Genomic DNA, 17470 nt, shown 5'->3' on the forward strand with positions numbered 1-17470 from the left:
TGCACACAGCAGAAGTTAGTGCAACTTTATAATGTGTAAGTGGCTCTGACCAAATCTCATTTTGAATTTGGGAGCGGCTATCAGCCAGCACGGCCTGCTTCTTGACCTTTTCATAGCTTTGTGTCATTTTAGGGCTTTGCATATCTGTGCGTATCAAGTACTTCCCAGTTATAGAGATCAGGCATGCAGAATCTCTTTCAGAAGTAAGTGAAAGATTTGCCTCATGTTGCCTGGTTTTAGCAGCTGTTATCACGCTTTTATCTGAAGCCCCAAAGATGTGAGAGCAAGGATGGTTCCTTGCACACTGCAGATGGGCTGCTGCATAAGGACAGAAATGAAATTATTCGTCTTGAGTGTAATCCAGGGGCTCAGCTGAGTTACTCATCAAGCTCTGTATAAACCACTTTGTAGACTGCTGCTGCTGCTTATTGCTTATGAGATCTTAAATTATCTGATGGGTAACAGAGTTTTGCCTGTTGCTTCTTCCACCACTTTGCACTCTGAGCTGCTTTATTTCTATCAGGCAGCTTCTGCTGGCCCAGAGCAACACAGCCCTTCTGACAAGCAATGAGCAGTTTTGAGATGCATTGTGCAAACCACTGGGTGTCTGGAAGCTAAAGGGTGTGTCCTTCCATCATATATAGGTGGAAATTTTCAGCATGGTGGTGTTTGGACAAGGAATTTTCCCCAGCTATCTATCTGTGTTTTGGAAGTAAGCACACTTGTTGGTCATGAGGAGGCACAGACCTGCAAGGTGTTTGGGTGCAAAGGAATTCTTCATTTGTTTTCTGGAGCTGTGATTTCTATTTCTTCATCAACAAATACAAATCTGTACAGGAGTGAAAGGCACAGAAGTGCTGGAGAAGAATCTGATGGAAACTACATGGAAGAAGTGTTGATATGAGTGTCAAGCTTGCCTCATCATGGTGTGGTGAGGGTAAGGGTGTTACCTGAAAGTGTCTTACACTGTGTGCTGGCTGTTGCTGCTAGGTTTTTTCTCTTTAGAAGTTGCCAGAAACTGCTCTGTGCAAGGGGAAAATATTGCAGCTGATTTCTTTAAAAAGTCATGCCTCCTAAATGGCTCCTGCATCTGGGAGGCAGGTGGTGAGGTACTCTGAATGCATTAATGTGAAACTCCCTCGAAGCTATCATGGTCATTTATGTCACAGCCATCTGATTGCAGTGGCACACTGGGAGACAAACCTTGATGGTGGCATAATCCAGGAGATCACTCTTTGCTTCAAAAGGTGACTCCTTCTGTCAACATCTCCAAAATAAGGCACTTGGCACTTAAAAGGGTATGGGGGACAGCCTTCCTGCCTGGCTCTGAACAGCAGTATGGTTTTGTGCACAATGGGGCTCGGTTTGGGGCTACCTGGCACAGCCAGCAACCCCATAGGAGAAAGCTGCTTCCAGAGGAAGGGACCATCCGATGCTCCTAGCAGCAGCATGGGAGTGTCATGCAGGCAGTGACATTAGCTGACCCCTGGGTTTACTGTAAGCTGCTACAGTAAACTGTAAGAAACTTATCCAGAGTCTGAACCAGTTAAGAGAAATATATTTTTTTTCTTTCAAAGAAGCATTGCCAAGGGTTTGGTCTAAGGCTTTTGCTGGTACCTTTAACTTGAATGGCTCTTGTATTTAATTGGCAACTCAGCACTATTGTGCAACCACTTGAAATTACAGGGATTTTCTGAGAGATCTGGAGCTTTACCCACCATCTCCAGCAAGAATCCCCCTCCCTGCAGTTCAATCCCATCATAGTCATGTCCAGAGTCCCAAAGAAACTCCTCCTGCACCCATACCCTGAATTGCTGAGCTCCCAGTCTAGCCTCACTCTTCTCCTTTCTTTGCCAATGCACAGCACTGTCCTGTTTCAAAACGCTTTACTTTTCCCCTTGCTGCCTTCATCTTGTCAGAAATCAGAAGCCAACGAGGGCAGGACAGCTCCCCGGCAGTGTGGCTCAGGAAGATGTGGAGGGAAACTGCACTGAGAGCAGACCAAGTTTGCAGAAGAGGCTGAGAAGAGAAGCTGTTGATAGACTTAAAGAGTCCTCTTAGCTTTACTGGGAGGAGCAGAGGAGGGGTTTTTTTGGATTCAGGCTCGGCACATCTGCCTTGGAACAGCTCCCTAACATGCCTTTTTTGCTGTGTAAATAATAAATAGAAAATTTAATATTAAATAGCCTGTGCACTTACCAGACCTTGTTGCACATCTGAAGCCTGGCAAATGGAGTGGATTAAGGTAGTTTGTCTTCAAAGCCAGGCAGGATTTCTAGTGTGCCACCTTTCTTTGTTGGAGGGAGCAAGGTTTGCTCCCTTGCTCTTCCCTCTCCTGCTTCAGCCACACCTTGGTGCTTCCTTTCCTATGCTGAGCATGGTCCTCAACCCATCCTGGAGTTCCTCTGCCTTGACCATCCTGCCCCTTCAGCACGACCACCTGCATTTCTTATTCCATCTGCAGTGAAACCCTCGGCTGTCTGCATGGGCACAGCTCAGTGCATGCCCCAGGAGGACCACAGACATGGAGACGGAGAAAGCCTGAGGGCTTCACTTGTAGTCAAAGAGCAGAAATGTTGGGTGTACAGAGCTTGGTGGAGCTGGGACAAGATTGCTTTCCGACAGGGGACTCACCAGGATGCACAGCAAGGATGATTGAGCAAGTGAAAATTAGTCATTTGGGGAGGAAGGACTGTCAGTACACTGGGTACTGTCTGCCTCGTTTGCTGACAGACTCCTAAAGAGATGCTGGAAACCCCATCATCAGAGTAATTTGAAACCCAGCCATCCTGAACCCCAGGAAGACATCCTGCATTAGCAGCAAGAAGCTTGTACATACATGCATGGGTGTATACATAGGTGAGGTGATGGACAGCAGTATGATGCAGTTTTTTCCATCTCTGATTTCTGTGATTCAGTGACCGTCAATCATTTTGGAGACCTCGTCACATTACTCCACAATTTCAGGTGAATAAGGAGCAAGTGCTGTCTCTGGGGATCTGACACACTGCAAAGCAGGCATCCATCTGTGAGAGTGTTATTGCATTAGCTAAGCATTCCTGTTTGTATTGATACATGTTCTGCTCCTGCGCCACTGCTGACAGGCAAAGCTGTGTGGAGTTATATGCAGCAGTGATGAGGCAAGGTTGGACAGCCTGATTAGATTTTGTTGGGTTTGTGTATAAGAGGCAGAGGGAGGGGAAAATATCCAGATGTAGATGAAAAATGATGCTGCAGATAAAGGCTAGCAGAGAATCTACAGAGCTGGCCTTAATTCAGTCTTCAAAGTCTGAAACCAACACATAAATTCACACACACAAAACCCAGGCTGTACCTAATGAATTTTGAGAAAATGAGCCCTTATCTCCCTCCTCCCAGCTTTACTTTTTAGAGCATGCCTTTTCTTCATTTTGGAAATGATTGCATTATCTCAAACTGCTTGTAAATCTTGTTAGCCAAGTAATATAGTTTGGACTAAATGTCTGTGTTCCTACATAGGCCTCAGGGGAATGTGGAAAATAACCAATGCAGCCCTGTTGCGAACTCCCACCAGCTCTGTAAAGGAGACTCATTTTTTTCTGATTAACCTCAGTTCCTGTCTTTGGTGAGGCAAAGAGAGAAGCAGAAAGATTAATGAAAATTAGATCTACTAAAGCCAGTGTTATTTTCTAGTTGTGTATACAGCCTTGCCACAAACTGAACTCATCAGCAAGTGCAGAGTTAATGAAACTGGAGTGCAGGCACTTAAGCTTCTCCATGTGTGTGTGCGTTTGTGTGTGTGTGTGCATGTCCATACACTAAGATGCCTGCACCAGATGCATTTGCAATTAAAAAGAGCAGAGACATAGAGACAAGATGTTAATTTTCCTATTTATTATTTATGTAGCTGAGAGTTTGCACCCAGCAAAGTTTGTGGAGCCGTGACTGATCAGTTAATTGGACACCACACTGGTGTTGCTGGAAGAAACTGCAGAAAGCCAGGGCGGGGGAAATGGTAGCTGGGGCCGTAGGAGAGCAAGTCCAGTGTGTGTTAACATGCTTGGGGAGGCAAAGCTATAGCTTCTGCTCCAAAGAGAAGAGACTTGTGGTTGTTGGTTTTATTATTTCCCGAAGGAGTCCAGTGTAGGATTAGAGCTTGATAAGGATCAAGATACCTTATATGTCTGATCCCTAGCTTTCGAGGGACTGATAGGGGTGTGCCAAAGATAGGGCCTGCTGCACTTCTGTGCATCACGTATAAATGTCTTGGACTCGCATCCCTGGCGCCTTCCTCCTATCAGCCACTGCTCACCATTTCTATGCTTTTCTGACAGAGTTTTATGGAATTGGGAGGACCCTGCAGTCACTGGTGGAAATGATAACTCTGCTCATTCTTAGATATGTGACTGTCCTGCTCACCTGTCCTCTCTGTCTATGTAGAACCTTTCCTAGTGGTGTCCCAGCTCTGAGTTTCTCTTTACATTTAATCATGTTCAGTGTCTCACCTCAGATCCTCCAGGGACCAGAAGCCTCCCCAGGCCCCGCTAACTTAAATTAGGACATGTTGCAGCCATTCTCCCCACCCTGGTGCAGTGGCAGAACCAAGTCTGAGCCAGGCACAATTCCTCTCGTATGGCAAATGGTGAAGCTGCTCCCATACCACGGGAGCTGTTTGTCTCACAAGAGCAATGCAAGGTGTGTGAAGGGGCTTAGAACCTTCCCCACTGCCCCTTGGTGAAAAAGCCCTGATGAGGGACAAAGAAGGAAACCCTGCAACCCCTCTGTAGTAGTGTTTGCCAGCTGCTTTGGGGCTGAAGACATCTAAACATTTTCCATGAGATACCTTTGGAAAAAAAAATCACAAACTTAAATTGTCTGAAAGCCAGTTTAGACCTAATGATAGTGAACAGGATGAAGGGGAAGGGGAAGAAATCCAGGATGTGCAAGTTCTCCTTTCCCTCCAGATATTGCCCACCTGTGTTGGGGAGCCTGGGCTTTGGCACAGGAATACCTTGGTAGGACCAGGGAACACTTACTTTTCTCTCCAACTTTGGCTTGCCTAAGTATTTTGTTGAATACAAAAAATGGGTGCTGAAAAGCTCTTTGCTGGGATAAATGTCTGTGAACAGCAGCAGGCTGTCTGTACTGCCTAGCTGCCCCGTGCCTGTTTGTGGGAGCTGCGGATGGCAAGGCTGAGTAGAAGGAAATGTGCACCAAGGCTTTCAGGCTCAGGCACAGGCAAGGTTAGCAAAGCTGTTTGTAAAGGTGAGCAATGTCCTCACGACAACAGGCATGTGGTATCCCCTGCACCAGTGCAGGAAGGCACCACGTGCTTGCTCCATCACCGTTCATGGGTCCCCTGTGAGGTGGTTCCTAAACCAGTTGCAGGCCACAAGGACGTGGTGTAACTGTAATGGGTGACTATGCTGGATCTTCCACAAATAAGCCACCACACAGAAAACCAGGACAACCATGGATCTCCTCCATCTGGTGAACTACACTGCCTTCCAAAACAAAGCAGCAGTTGAAAACTGCATAGATCTTATCACTCCTCTCATGTTCAGTACATGTTCTGTACCAGGCAAAACTCAATTTTGTTTCTACGGCTGGGAAATCCTGAGGCAGCTGCAGTCACTGTTCTTGCTGGAGAGCACAACTGGGACTTGGCAGCAAGGAGGTAGCGTGGCCTGGTGGGCAGAGCCCACTGAGCCCCAACAGACTCAGTCCTATGCCCAGCCCAGGTGCCAAGCTACAGCAGCACCTTGCAGACTCACATTGTTTCTGCCGTGCTGCCCCTTGCCTGTCTGTAATCCCAGAGCCACATCCAAATGCTGATGCTTCTGTGGCACACAAGGAAAATATTAATGTATCCAAGGGCATGTAAAGCTAAGAAATGAAGCTATTTCACCCTGCAAACTTCCCCCACCATAGCAAGTACTTTTCCTGCGCTCAGTCTGCAAGTCCTGCCTCACAGCAGCCAGGAACTGGAGTCCCATTCCCGCCATAAATCTGAGCCCACCATGGGGAGATTTCATCCCTTTCTGTATCCCAATCATTGACATGGAACAGCCACTTTGCTGATGTTTCCCCAGGGATTGTCACTTTTTGACTCTGAGCAACACCATCTGGGCCCTGGAGACAGGAAAAAAGCTCCCTGCAGCAAAGCAGCCCTTCCAGGGTAACCCAGATGGAGAAAAGCATCACAGGCGTGTAACTGGGTAGCGGTTGGCTTTGGGCTCTGAACCTGTTGGAGAAGGCTATGAGCAGATTTAGAGAGCAGTTTCCCATAGGAAAGGCCAGGAGGACATGACCTCTGGAAGTGCATTCTGGGCTGCCAGCTTGCCTTCTGCATCTTTCAGTAATTTCATTTCCAAACCCATCGCTTCAGACCAAAGTTCACAGCTGTAAAGCACAAGGTCCAGAGGAGTCAAGCTAGGGAGGGAGGATGGGGAAATAAGGCTGTTGGAGGATAAAAACAGCTGATGCATGACATTCTATCCACTGGGAGCCTGAGGAAACCCTTCTCAGGGGGTTATGCTGAGTCTTACATGATCCGGAGAAAAGGGAATTAAATTGCTCCCCTTTATCCAGTAAATTCAACCCTTTTTTCTGTCTGCAGACATAGCAATTTTTTTTCTCATCTTACTTATTTGCATGTTTACACGTGCTTTAATAAATGGTCTGGATTCCACACGCTCCTCTTAGCACAAATTGAACTATTGGCCATTCAGGTTAGGTCAGTCTTGCAAATAAGCTGAAGGGTGCTTCCCTGTTCTGGGTCCACTCTTCCAGATGAGGTTTCCAGACCTCAACCAGTCTGCAACCTTTCTCAGGCCCTCCGAGAACCATACTGAAAGGTGGGCATGGGATTTGGAAAATACTGTAGTACTGGTCTCATTGGTGCTGGTCTGTCATATCCCTGACCCCCTGCCATAAGCCAGCATCTCCCTTTATACGTACCCTGCTCAGGACACACAGCATGGTGATTTCCAGTATCACTGCTTGGAGGCTATGAACCTTCCTCCAGAACCTTTGGACCAGTTCTTTATTCCTAGTTGTTTGACCTGGACTGAATGAGGAAGCATATTGTTGATAGCTCCTCATAAAAACACAGGGACTTGCATGCTTTTTTATAAACTTTCATTTAAAGTTACTTCATTTTCCCCCTAAATGTCAGATTCTGTCTTTAATCACAGTGATGTCTTGACCTCAAAAATACTTTTTCAGCTAATAGCACGATTTGCTGTGCTTTATGTGAAGATATGACAATCCTTTTGTTTCTTTTGAATCCATTGCTTTTTAATTTCACCAAGAGATCACTTGTTCTTGCGTCAAGGAAGGATAAATGAGAAGTGTCAGGCAGACCTTTAAGTGAAACAAAGATATATATAAACAGGCTCCACTATGTGCAGCCTCGTTTAATGTGGAAATCTCTGCACGCCTTTAGTAGTTGTCCCCCTGTTACTTTATGTTCTCCCTTTCTGAAGTGGAATGACAGAAATCATGTGTGTTCTCTCACTGCAAATTTACTGAATGTCATCATGCTGGTTTGATACTATTTTATTCAATCTACTGTTTGCATGACCAAGTGTTTCTTTTTTTTCCTTGATGCCAGAGCAGAGTTCATCACTGAGCTGACTGCTGTGAAGTCCTTTTCATGAGCAGCTACAGCTGATTTACATTGTAGGGTGTGTAGGAATCATTTGGGGTTTTTCCCATCGATACATGCATTGCTTTGCATTACTTTCTGCAGACTTAATTGTTCCACTCCTTCACCATTCTTGGATGCCTTTGAAGATTCCCACAGTTCTCTCTGAGCTTATATGTGTATATATGCATATTTGCATGTGTATATATATATGTACGTATATGGAGGGAAATGTGTATGTGTTTATGGGCTTTTATTCTCAGACTATTAAAGAATTTATGAAGCCCTCTATATCCTCCAATGCAACTGTATAGCACCCTGCCAGTGGGCCTGTTCTCTTCAAAACTGACCATTTATTCTTCCTCCTTGTTTTCCACTTCTGAGCTATTTTCTAAGCTGCACCCTCTCTCAGATCTCTTTACTACTGATCACTGGCTTTCATTGCCGTCCTTTTGTGAGGCACACACCCCGTTGAAGCCATCTGAACTATGCATGAGATAGTGCTGCACAAAAGTGCTCTTAGGTGCTTATCCTCAAATTTCCTGCTCTGACACCAGACGCCTCTGGCTGATGGCTCATGCTCTCTCCAAATTTAATCTGGTTACTGCACAAAGCCACTTTGTTTACTGAAAAAAAAAGTTGGAAATTTTTGTGCCACATGTGAGCTGAGAGCAGAATAGGAAGCCAGAATGTCGAAGGCCTGTTATTGCTCTGCCAGCAAACTAATGAGGCTGAACAGCTCAGAGCTGCACCATCCTGCATGGCTATTGGCCATCTGTCCCGCAAAGCAACTGCCTGCCTTGATGCACCTAAACACAAATAAGCAAGCACACAATTAGATCTAATTCCTCCTCCAGCAAACCACCTAGGAGCGAACAACCAGTTCCTCACGAATGTAAATAGCCACTGCCTGCTGAAGCCAATGAAGCTGTCCATGGAAGGTCTGGGCCAGACTCTTTGTTTACCATGTTGAGCCATGAAGTGATGTCATCACTGCAGATCCAGACAGCCTCCATCGGCAGAGGAGAATGGACAGCATCTTTGGGAATCTTTAAGGATGCCAGCAACAACATAAGCAAGTTCCACATAAAGCAGTGGGGACATCTTGGCCACATTATGTCCTGAAACAAGATGAGTGGTGGCTTCTTCGGTGAACATGATGCTGCATTGCTTGCCTTGTGTTGTACCCTTTCAGCTTTAGACCTTCTTTGAGAGGAGCCAGATTCATTCTTTTTATGAAGTTTTCAAAAAAAATTAATCTAATTTCATGTTCAGTGACAGATTTGTGACAAATTACCCAATGACAAGCCAAAGCGGGGGGTGTTTCACTGCAGCAAGGCCTAGTGTCTCTTTCAACATGAGAAGTTGTTCTCTTCATAGTTTTATATATGAAATTGTGGGTCACCATGCCAGGAGAAATGGACTGTATCATGCATGCCATTGTGAAACAATGTTAAATAATATAGAGGGGAAAGAGAACATAAAAACAGAATATACGCTTTTTTTTATCCTAGAGCAGCATTGCAATGCCTGTGTTGGGGGTGGAATTCAGAATTCTTACATTTCAATAAAGTCACATTTCCCTTCAAACTGGGAAACCAATTCCAACAAAAAAAGCACTAAGTACCCTGTGAACCATTCACTTTGCAAGCATAAATGCCAACAGCAGCCAAAAGTAAGCAGTCCTGGTCAAGCTGTGTATTGAAATAATATAGGAGAGGACTGGTGCAGGCTGCGGACAAATGAGATCTGGGGACAGCTCTGCTTGTAATGTGATCCTGCTGCAAGCACCCTCCAACCCTGCCTGCCAGAGCTGTATTTGCTTTCTTCGTTGGATGCAGGCAGCTTTCCACTACTCCCACAGGTCCCCATCTGAGCCAGTCTAAAAAGAAAGCAAAAACTCTCCTGTGGCTGCCATTTGGCGTTTCTGTCATGGGTACGAGAGTCATGCTGCTTTGCAGGACCATGGGGATTTTGCCTCTGAGAGATGATTAAGGACTCCTGGATGAAATCCAAAGTGTATACACCCCTTCTCTATCAAGGCAAAGACCTAAGGCTGTGTTTTTCAGAGGATGATGGAGGTAATACTGGTTTATGCTACCGCATGGTCAGGTTCTTCGTATTTTTCTTGATGATTTGGGAGCTGAACAAATTCAAGAGTTTAAATGGTTTTCAAGCCCAGCTTTTCATAAATTGCCATCAAAATACAGACACGTGTGTGAATATACATTGTTTTAATGGCTGCATTGGTTGTGTCCCCCCATCCTGAGCATGGGGACTCATCTTAAACTTGGCCAACAGCATTAGGTGAATATACGGACACACATTCATTTTTTCATCTCACCAACTTTTCCAGCTGGGAAATTGTTAAAAGGCCATGCCTGCTCCCACAACACCAAGAGAATAAGGAGAATTATGTTTTGTCTTGGAGGTGTGTCTCACAAGGCTGCTGCTATAATGAGATCTAGGCAAAAGCAAGTTCTGGCAAAGGATGTGATAGCCCTTGTGAAAACAAGAGTGTGAAATAGAGCTCACGGTGCTAGGACCTTCTTCTGCATGACACTGTGCTTCCTGCATGTCTGCAACTCCGTGGACGAGTTAATGCTTCCATCTCTTTGTCCAAGCACTGTAAACAGCTCAGCAAAACTGTGTGGGATCTCTTGAGCTGTCCTCCGGACTCCTGGCCTGACCACATCTGGAAGCAGGACCATGACCCTCATCCATACTTAACTTTACTTAAGTGGGGCAGTGGGATCGCTAATACCAACATTAATACCTGGAAGTCTCCTGTGGTTTAAGAGCTGAGAACTGTTAAATGCTCTGAAATGAAGAGCAGATTAAAGGGGTGAACCTGGCCAAGATCCTAATGTGCTTCTGTGTTTGTGTGTGTGCACATGCAAAGAAAAAACAAGTTAAAAAACTGCACTTGGGTATGATTCATTCAAATATTTTGTAGGGGAATCATTTTCTGCCAGGGAGATAATTGCTAATTACGTGAGTGTGAAGCAATTTGATCTGCGGAGTTTTGTTCTTTGCAGCCTGAGAAACCTAATTTTGCAGGAGCTGAGCTTACATGCATTTAGGCAATGGAGGTATTGTTTCTGTCAGAGCCCTGAGTTTAAGTTTCCAGGAAAGCTGTTGCCCTTTTAAATAAGTTCACTTTATTTATTAGCTCAAAACTTTCCCAGAACAAATGACAAATAAAGCTTGTGGTATTTTTCCAGGGCTTATTTTGAGATAAAAGCTATCTGGTATAAAGGGTTCCTCTAGCAGCTGGACAAGAAGACCATAAATCAGTATCAGGGAGCAGGAAGAGCTGCCTGATGGATGCAGGATGTGCTGAAGGGTTTCTCCACTCCAGATGAACTGAGGTGAGAGCTGCTCAGGCCTACATGGTGTACCACCTCTGCTGCAGTCAGGCATGGGGCAGAGTGGTATGGAGCATTGCCTGGCTCCTGTCTGCCAGCCACGGGGATTTTCACCCTGCTGTGCAGCAACGACTTGGTGGAGAAAAGTAAATAGAGGGGGCAGTATGGGATAAAACCCTCCCTCCATGGTGGCTACTGCATTAGCAGAGCAGCAACCTGTCTAGGGGGCTACAGCGTGGTGGCACGTCTATATTCCATGATGGTGGCAGGAGAGGGCCGGGACCTGCAAAGAATGATGCCAGCATGCCATCACCAAGTGTGTTGTGGCCAACTGTGGTGGCAGCAGGTGTGTCTTGGTTATTCTGGTCTTTGGAGCTGCTAACTATGAGTAATGAGCTCAAGTGAACACGTCAGTTTTCTGTGTGCCTCTATAGAGGGCCTTTATCAGTCCTTTAGTCCTCACAGTCAGCATGTAGCCCAAGCCCCTTTAAATTCTCCAGACAGCACTGAGAGGTCTTGGGGTGGTTCCCAGCAGGTTTTGTTCAGGAAGAGAGAAGTGGTGATGTCTTGGGTTGCAAGAGCCGAAGGAAGCTGAATGAATTATTAAAAGCAAGATAAGAACCTAAAAGCCTCCACCAAATGCCCTTATTAATTTGATTTGATTGTTTACACCAGTTGACAGGGATGAAACCAGAGGCAGATGCAACAACTAAATATTCAGTCATTGCGGTGCTCTGCCCGCAGTGCCTGGCCTTTGACGGAGACCTCCCTTGAGCAACCAGACACAAGGTTATGCATTTGAGAGTGCAATTCAGCTTTCCGTTCGCAGGCTGCCTGCTGGAGGCCAGGCAGGTCATGTGACTACCTGAACATCTGCAGCCAGATGCCATGCATGTTTTTTCACAGAAAAGGAGAGCTGTGGTAGCACAGCTTGGGGTCAGCCATATCTAGGAGAAAAGAGGAGCGGAAACCAAGCTCCTCATCCTTCCTGCTTGCCCCAAGGTTGAGATGGTTGTGCTCTGCAGCCAGCCATAGCAAGCAAGAGGAGCGAGGTTTGGTCAGCTTGGTGGGGAGGGTCTGAGAGGGGGTGTCTTCCATCGTGAGGACTCGTGCACACCACACTCATCAGTTCCCCACTGGCTCCCAGCAGGTAGCGGCTCCCTACACTGCAGCTGATAAAGATTGCAGGACATTCAAGTACCATGGTGTAAGTGATGAATGAGGGGAATTTCAGGCAGATTATGTCTGCTAGATAAACTGGCAATACCTGGAAGACAGACAGCAGGACAGCTGCTGTGCAGAGGCAGAAGACCTTTCCTTCTTCCGCTGCTCCTGAGGAGGAGGCTGTGGGTCTTCTGGCCCTGCTTAATACAAGCAGTGGTTTTCAGTGCATATTGATCTAAGCCTGGAGATGCTCCAGTGTGGAGCAATGTTCTGTCTTGCTTTAGTGCTTTGTGGTTGAAATCAGAATTGAAAGCCAGGCCACCCGCTCAGCCATGAGCAGCTCACCAGAGGGATGTGTCTGAGACTGCATTAGGAAGGAGCTCTGAGGATGTTGAGCTCCGTCCTGACCCCTGCAAGAAGAAAAGTGTTGACAGTGTTTCATATCTCCTCTCTGTATAACAGCATTGGTTCACCTCACAACAGTATGCAATAAAAACAGAGTGTTTTCAGTGAAAAACCTGAGTAAGCCCCAACAAGCAATATGCTGGACTGTTTCCAGCTGCATTGCTTGGCATTTTTGCTGCTCTGGAACCTTGCCAGTGCCCAGCACAGTCAAACTAAAGGCCTTGACGATGATCAGGTGCTGTTGTGAACCCACAGGGCTGCTTGCTTCCCACTCACCCCCTGGCAGCCAGACAAGGGGTCCATGTATCCTATGTTATCCCAGACCTCAGATCTGGTTTTCTGCAAAGATCCTGCAGCACAGTCACCACCCTGGCCCAGCAGCTGCTGTGATGCATGACAGGCATCATCTGTGAAGCCCAATTCACAGCAAGCTTTTCTGCAACCTGCAAAGATATCACTGGCAAGGCAAGAGGGGATCAGGTGCTGAAAGCTGGAGAGGTCTTAGAGGAGTAAAGGAGCCCCTTTTTGGCATAGGCCTTCAGCGTCTTGCTAGTAGTGGCACACTGAACCGTATCACCATTGAAGTGGCAAACCATATCAGCATTGAAGCTGAATCCCTCCCTGGTAGCATTATGAGTGAGTTACACTATATTTCTGTTAGGCCTTTCCACTTAGGTGCCTTGGGTGGATGGGCTGGCTGCTGAGTTAGCCACTTGTTTGCAGTGTCTCAGGATAACTGCAGTTAGCTGCACATGGATTTCATGACCTGCAAGCACATTCCTGTTTCTTTGACCTCAAAGACTGAACTCCCGGTGTTTTCATAGCATTGTTCTTTTTTGTGCGCTTTCTCCCATCTTCAGATCCCTACTCAAAGCCAGGGAGCTCGAATCTGTTACCCTCATGGTCAAAATGTGTTTGAAGTTTGAAGCTTGTGCCCTAGACGGAAAGAGAAAGTGTGATATCAGCTACTAATGTTGCACGAGATGCCATTGGCAGGTCCTAGTGCCTTAAAGCTTTGTCATCCTGCATTGGAGGAATCTGCATATTTTGTTGACCATCCACAGATATAAGATCCTTTGATGTTAATGCCATGCCAGCCCTGATCAGTAAAAGCCTGGATACTGATGGTGAGAGGTGGTCGCCCTGAATTAACAGCAGCTGCTGTTTAAAGGTCCGTCTCTGCCCTAACTCGGCTGGCCTCCGGCGCATTCACGGTTGCAGTGATGAGAGGCTTAAGGCTCAGCACCATGCTTTTTGCCTTGTTTTCCTCATTGCTGAGGCATTGCCCACTCAATTTTTCATCTTGCTTTCCTTTTTTTTATGCTTTTTGTGCATTTTTAATCATGTCTCCGGGTAGCTGCAGCATCCTGGCTTATTGCAGTTGCATGTCTGTATATCATCCACACTTACTCTCCTCACAGCAGATTTTCAAAATGAAAAATCCTTCCCTTGCAAGCACTGTGCAGATGAAATATGCATTCCTTGGTAAAATATTAAAACAAATCTCTTCTACACAAGCGCAGCCCATGGAGATGTCTTTAAAACACACAGAGAGACATGGATGCAATATTTACAGTCTTGAGCAAGGTAATTTATAATCTTTCTGAGCTCACTGATGCTATCTGAGCAGGGGTTTTTTTGAGTGTATCAGAACAAATTAATCAACATTTTGCTTCCTAGCTATATGTAAGTGGACTTCCAAAATTCCTGGCTGTAGGTTGTAACACTAATCACTCACTGGGCTTATCCAAGCAGCTTGGATTTGATAAGCAGGTGAAAGCACCAGACACTTCAGTGACTTTCTAATGCAAACTGACCAGCCCATTTTCCCTTCTGCAATTATTAAAGGTCAGCACAACATGAAACAAGGAGGCAAAGGGATCTGGTCACTTTTTGCTTTGAGGCTACGCTCTTGTTTCTCTTCCTTGGGTTGTGGTCGGGGCCAGGAATAGGATTGAACTGCCCCATCTCCACATGTACCTCTGTATGTCCGCCCTGGGCACAGTGCTGGCCAGCAACCTAGGCCTGACTGTCACTGCTGGAAGCCCTGTCCATGGGAACTGGAGAGGGATCTTTCATACCAGCACCATCTGCTCTCTGCTCATTTGCACCTCAATGGATTTTCCCATTAAAAGAGGTAGCCATGCAGTGTATTGAAGACACCACTACACTTACTCTTGAACTCAGCTAGCACATGCTGAACTATTTCTTATGGCAAAACAAAGTTCCATGCACCTGCCAAAAGAATGACTTTCGTAGTTGTTTATTAGAAAAGCAACAACACCAAAACAGGATAGTAAAAACTGTCAAAAAAAGGTCAAATTTAACTGCCAGGCAATACCTAAGCTTAGGAGATCCCTTCTTGCTATGCTTCTAGATGACTCCTTGCCTTAACACTGACCCCTTGCGTACATCATCTCTGTATTCCCTGTAACCACTAGTGCTAACCCCACAGCAGCACAGCAGGGACTGGAGCAAGGTTGTGGTTTTTCCTGGTGGAGTGATTGGAAAAGACTTTCTTTTAGCCCCTGCTACCGCTCAGGTGCACCTGGCTGCCCCAGGGATTTCCTGTGCCTGTTTCTTTCTGAAACTTAACAACACTTTTACTGCATATGTGTCTCTGTGACAGCTGCAATTGGAAGAAATACAGAAGAGGGTTTGAGGGCAGGAGCAGAAAGTTCCCTGGGAAAGCTTAAAGCATTTCTGTGCATCCCTTTGTGCTGCCTCATGTTACAGGGTGCTTGTGAACTGTGCTTGTACGTGGGCTTTGTATGTCAGTAGCCTGCAGTCTGAAAATACCTTCACCAACACCAGCTAAGCATTACTGTGGCTTTACTGAAGTGATTTAGCACTGAGAAATTACTACTTACTGCAGCCATGTTTCAGGAAAACCAAAACCATTATCTGTGTTTCATGATTTACATTTTAGGAATCCGATTGCTAAACTTTAAGACATGCCACTTATCATACTGGCTCGCTCTGACCAGGTGAAGCTGGTGAGCTCCAACATCTCATCTGAAAAGACCCAGAAACGCACAAACCTGCAGGGAGGCGACTCTCACAAACCAGGTCTGAAGCCAGAGCAGACCTGGGTCATGATTGTCATGTCAGATCAGCCCTTCTGCAGGCTCAGGTTACTCTGAAGCAAGTCACATCACCTGTGAACACCTCTGGAACCAGAGTTTGCAGAAGTCCTGTGTAGCTGCAAAGCTTTCGGCACAAAGCAAACTGTTTTACAGAGGTTCAGAGCCTGCTGATCATGGCTGGAGAAAATCTGCCCCTGTGCATATAGTATCTTCCAGCAGGAACTGCTGAGCTCTTTGTGCCAAACATGTGGAGTTGATTTGCTATTTGCTGCCATAAATTAAAACAGGTCTCAGTACATGGCTGGGGACCAAGGTTGTACCAAGCAGTTCAGTTGTGTGTTTGGTGACCAAAAGGAGAAGCTGGACTAGAGAAGCTTTGCAGCACTCCTGACAGGTTTGCTCTCCCCCAGTGTCCCAAGGGACTCTCCCAGCAGAGCTGAGTTTCTCTGGCAGGGCGCTGGAGAAATCTGACCAAGGCTAAGATGTTTGAGAGGTATAGCTGGGCTGCTGGGCTAGCCTCGCTAACACTGCAAAGGGGCCATGATGTGGGGGTCTTTCTACTGCAGGAACAGCAGCACCCAGTGAACATGGGCAGATGAAACCATTCCAGCCATGGCATCAGCACTCCAGTGGTTTCATGGCTCTGCTTTTGGCCACCAATAGCTTGTAGGGCCTGTTTGGGTGGCCTGGCCCTGGAGTTAGGCTCTGATTTTCTTCACCAGAGCTGAAGATGCCCCAGCACAAGATCAGGACACTTGTGCCCAACTGAGCACCAGGAGGGGTTATTGCTATGTGAGACAGGGTAGGAACAGATGAAGGTCTCTTGAATTGTATTAAGTGCGACGGGGATGAATGTCTGGTCCCTGGAGAAGCCTGATAGAAAAATTGCAGATGGTAAAACTATGCCCCATGGCTTCACCCACACCTGTTATGCTCTAACCATCCAGTTGCACATTTGTTAGCATTTCTTGGAAGGCTTCTGGGTGCTCCAGCAAATGATCCTACAATGTTTGAACCTGGCATGCATAGCCTGCAGACCTCAACATGGTTTATGGAAAGCAAAGGGTGAGTGGAGAGCTGTGTTAGAGCAGAAGGGACATGCCAAAACAATCTTGGGCAGCAGCATAGTACACAGGAGGAGTAGATGTGTTATGGCTGTAGAATGGGATGCAGCCAGCTCATGTCTTCACAAGAGGGTGTGGGGAGGTCTTCCCAATATCTTTGCATCCTTGATTTAAGTGCCTTTCCTAGAGCAGACACTGGCTGTGTTCTCCCTTTTACCCTTGGTGTGGGAAGTGCCTCTTTAAAAGGTGCTGATGAGGGCTGTGGACAGCCGTGTCCTAAGCCCTTGTGCTAGACAGCCCAGGGGTGTAACACAAACTCATCCTCCCCATTAAGCAGTGGCAGCTGAGGCTGACATTTCTGCTTACCTGGCCAGCAGAGTTTCAGCACAGGCTTTGGCAGGACTGGAATTTCTCTGGCTGCCCTGGGAGCATGAAGATGTTGACACAAGATGCCGGGGCACTTGCCCATGGTACTGACGACACATCTGCAGAGCACTGGGAATGGCAGGAGTGGGAGTCCAGCGCTCACTGCATGGGCAGAGTGGGCAAGGACATGGTTCAGGGTTATTGAGAATGCTGAGAGCTCCTGAGCAGGGTTTATTGGACAAGAGGTTTTGACATGCCTCTGTAGAGCCAGCTGGGCATCTGTGGTGTTACAGCTGCTAGCAGAAGGATTTCAGAAGTGTCGAGTAGTACATGAATGTGGTGTCACCCTTTGACCATCTCCCTGCACTTGGTAATTCCAGGATCTCTGTG

At 46.5% G+C, this 17470-nt stretch overlaps 1 protein-coding gene across 8 annotated transcripts in view; it reads left to right on the plus strand.

Annotated features, from left to right (window-relative positions):
* The window catches only part of SLC8A1 (solute carrier family 8 member A1), a 133330-nt gene that overhangs the window by 59407 nt on the left and 56453 nt on the right, over positions 1–17470 (plus strand). The gene's annotated exons all lie outside the window — the stretch shown is intronic.

The sequence above is a fragment of the Phaenicophaeus curvirostris genome, chromosome 2 (genome assembly GCF_032191515.1).
Source record: "Phaenicophaeus curvirostris isolate KB17595 chromosome 2, BPBGC_Pcur_1.0, whole genome shotgun sequence".
NCBI lineage: Eukaryota > Metazoa > Chordata > Aves > Cuculiformes > Cuculidae > Phaenicophaeus > Phaenicophaeus curvirostris.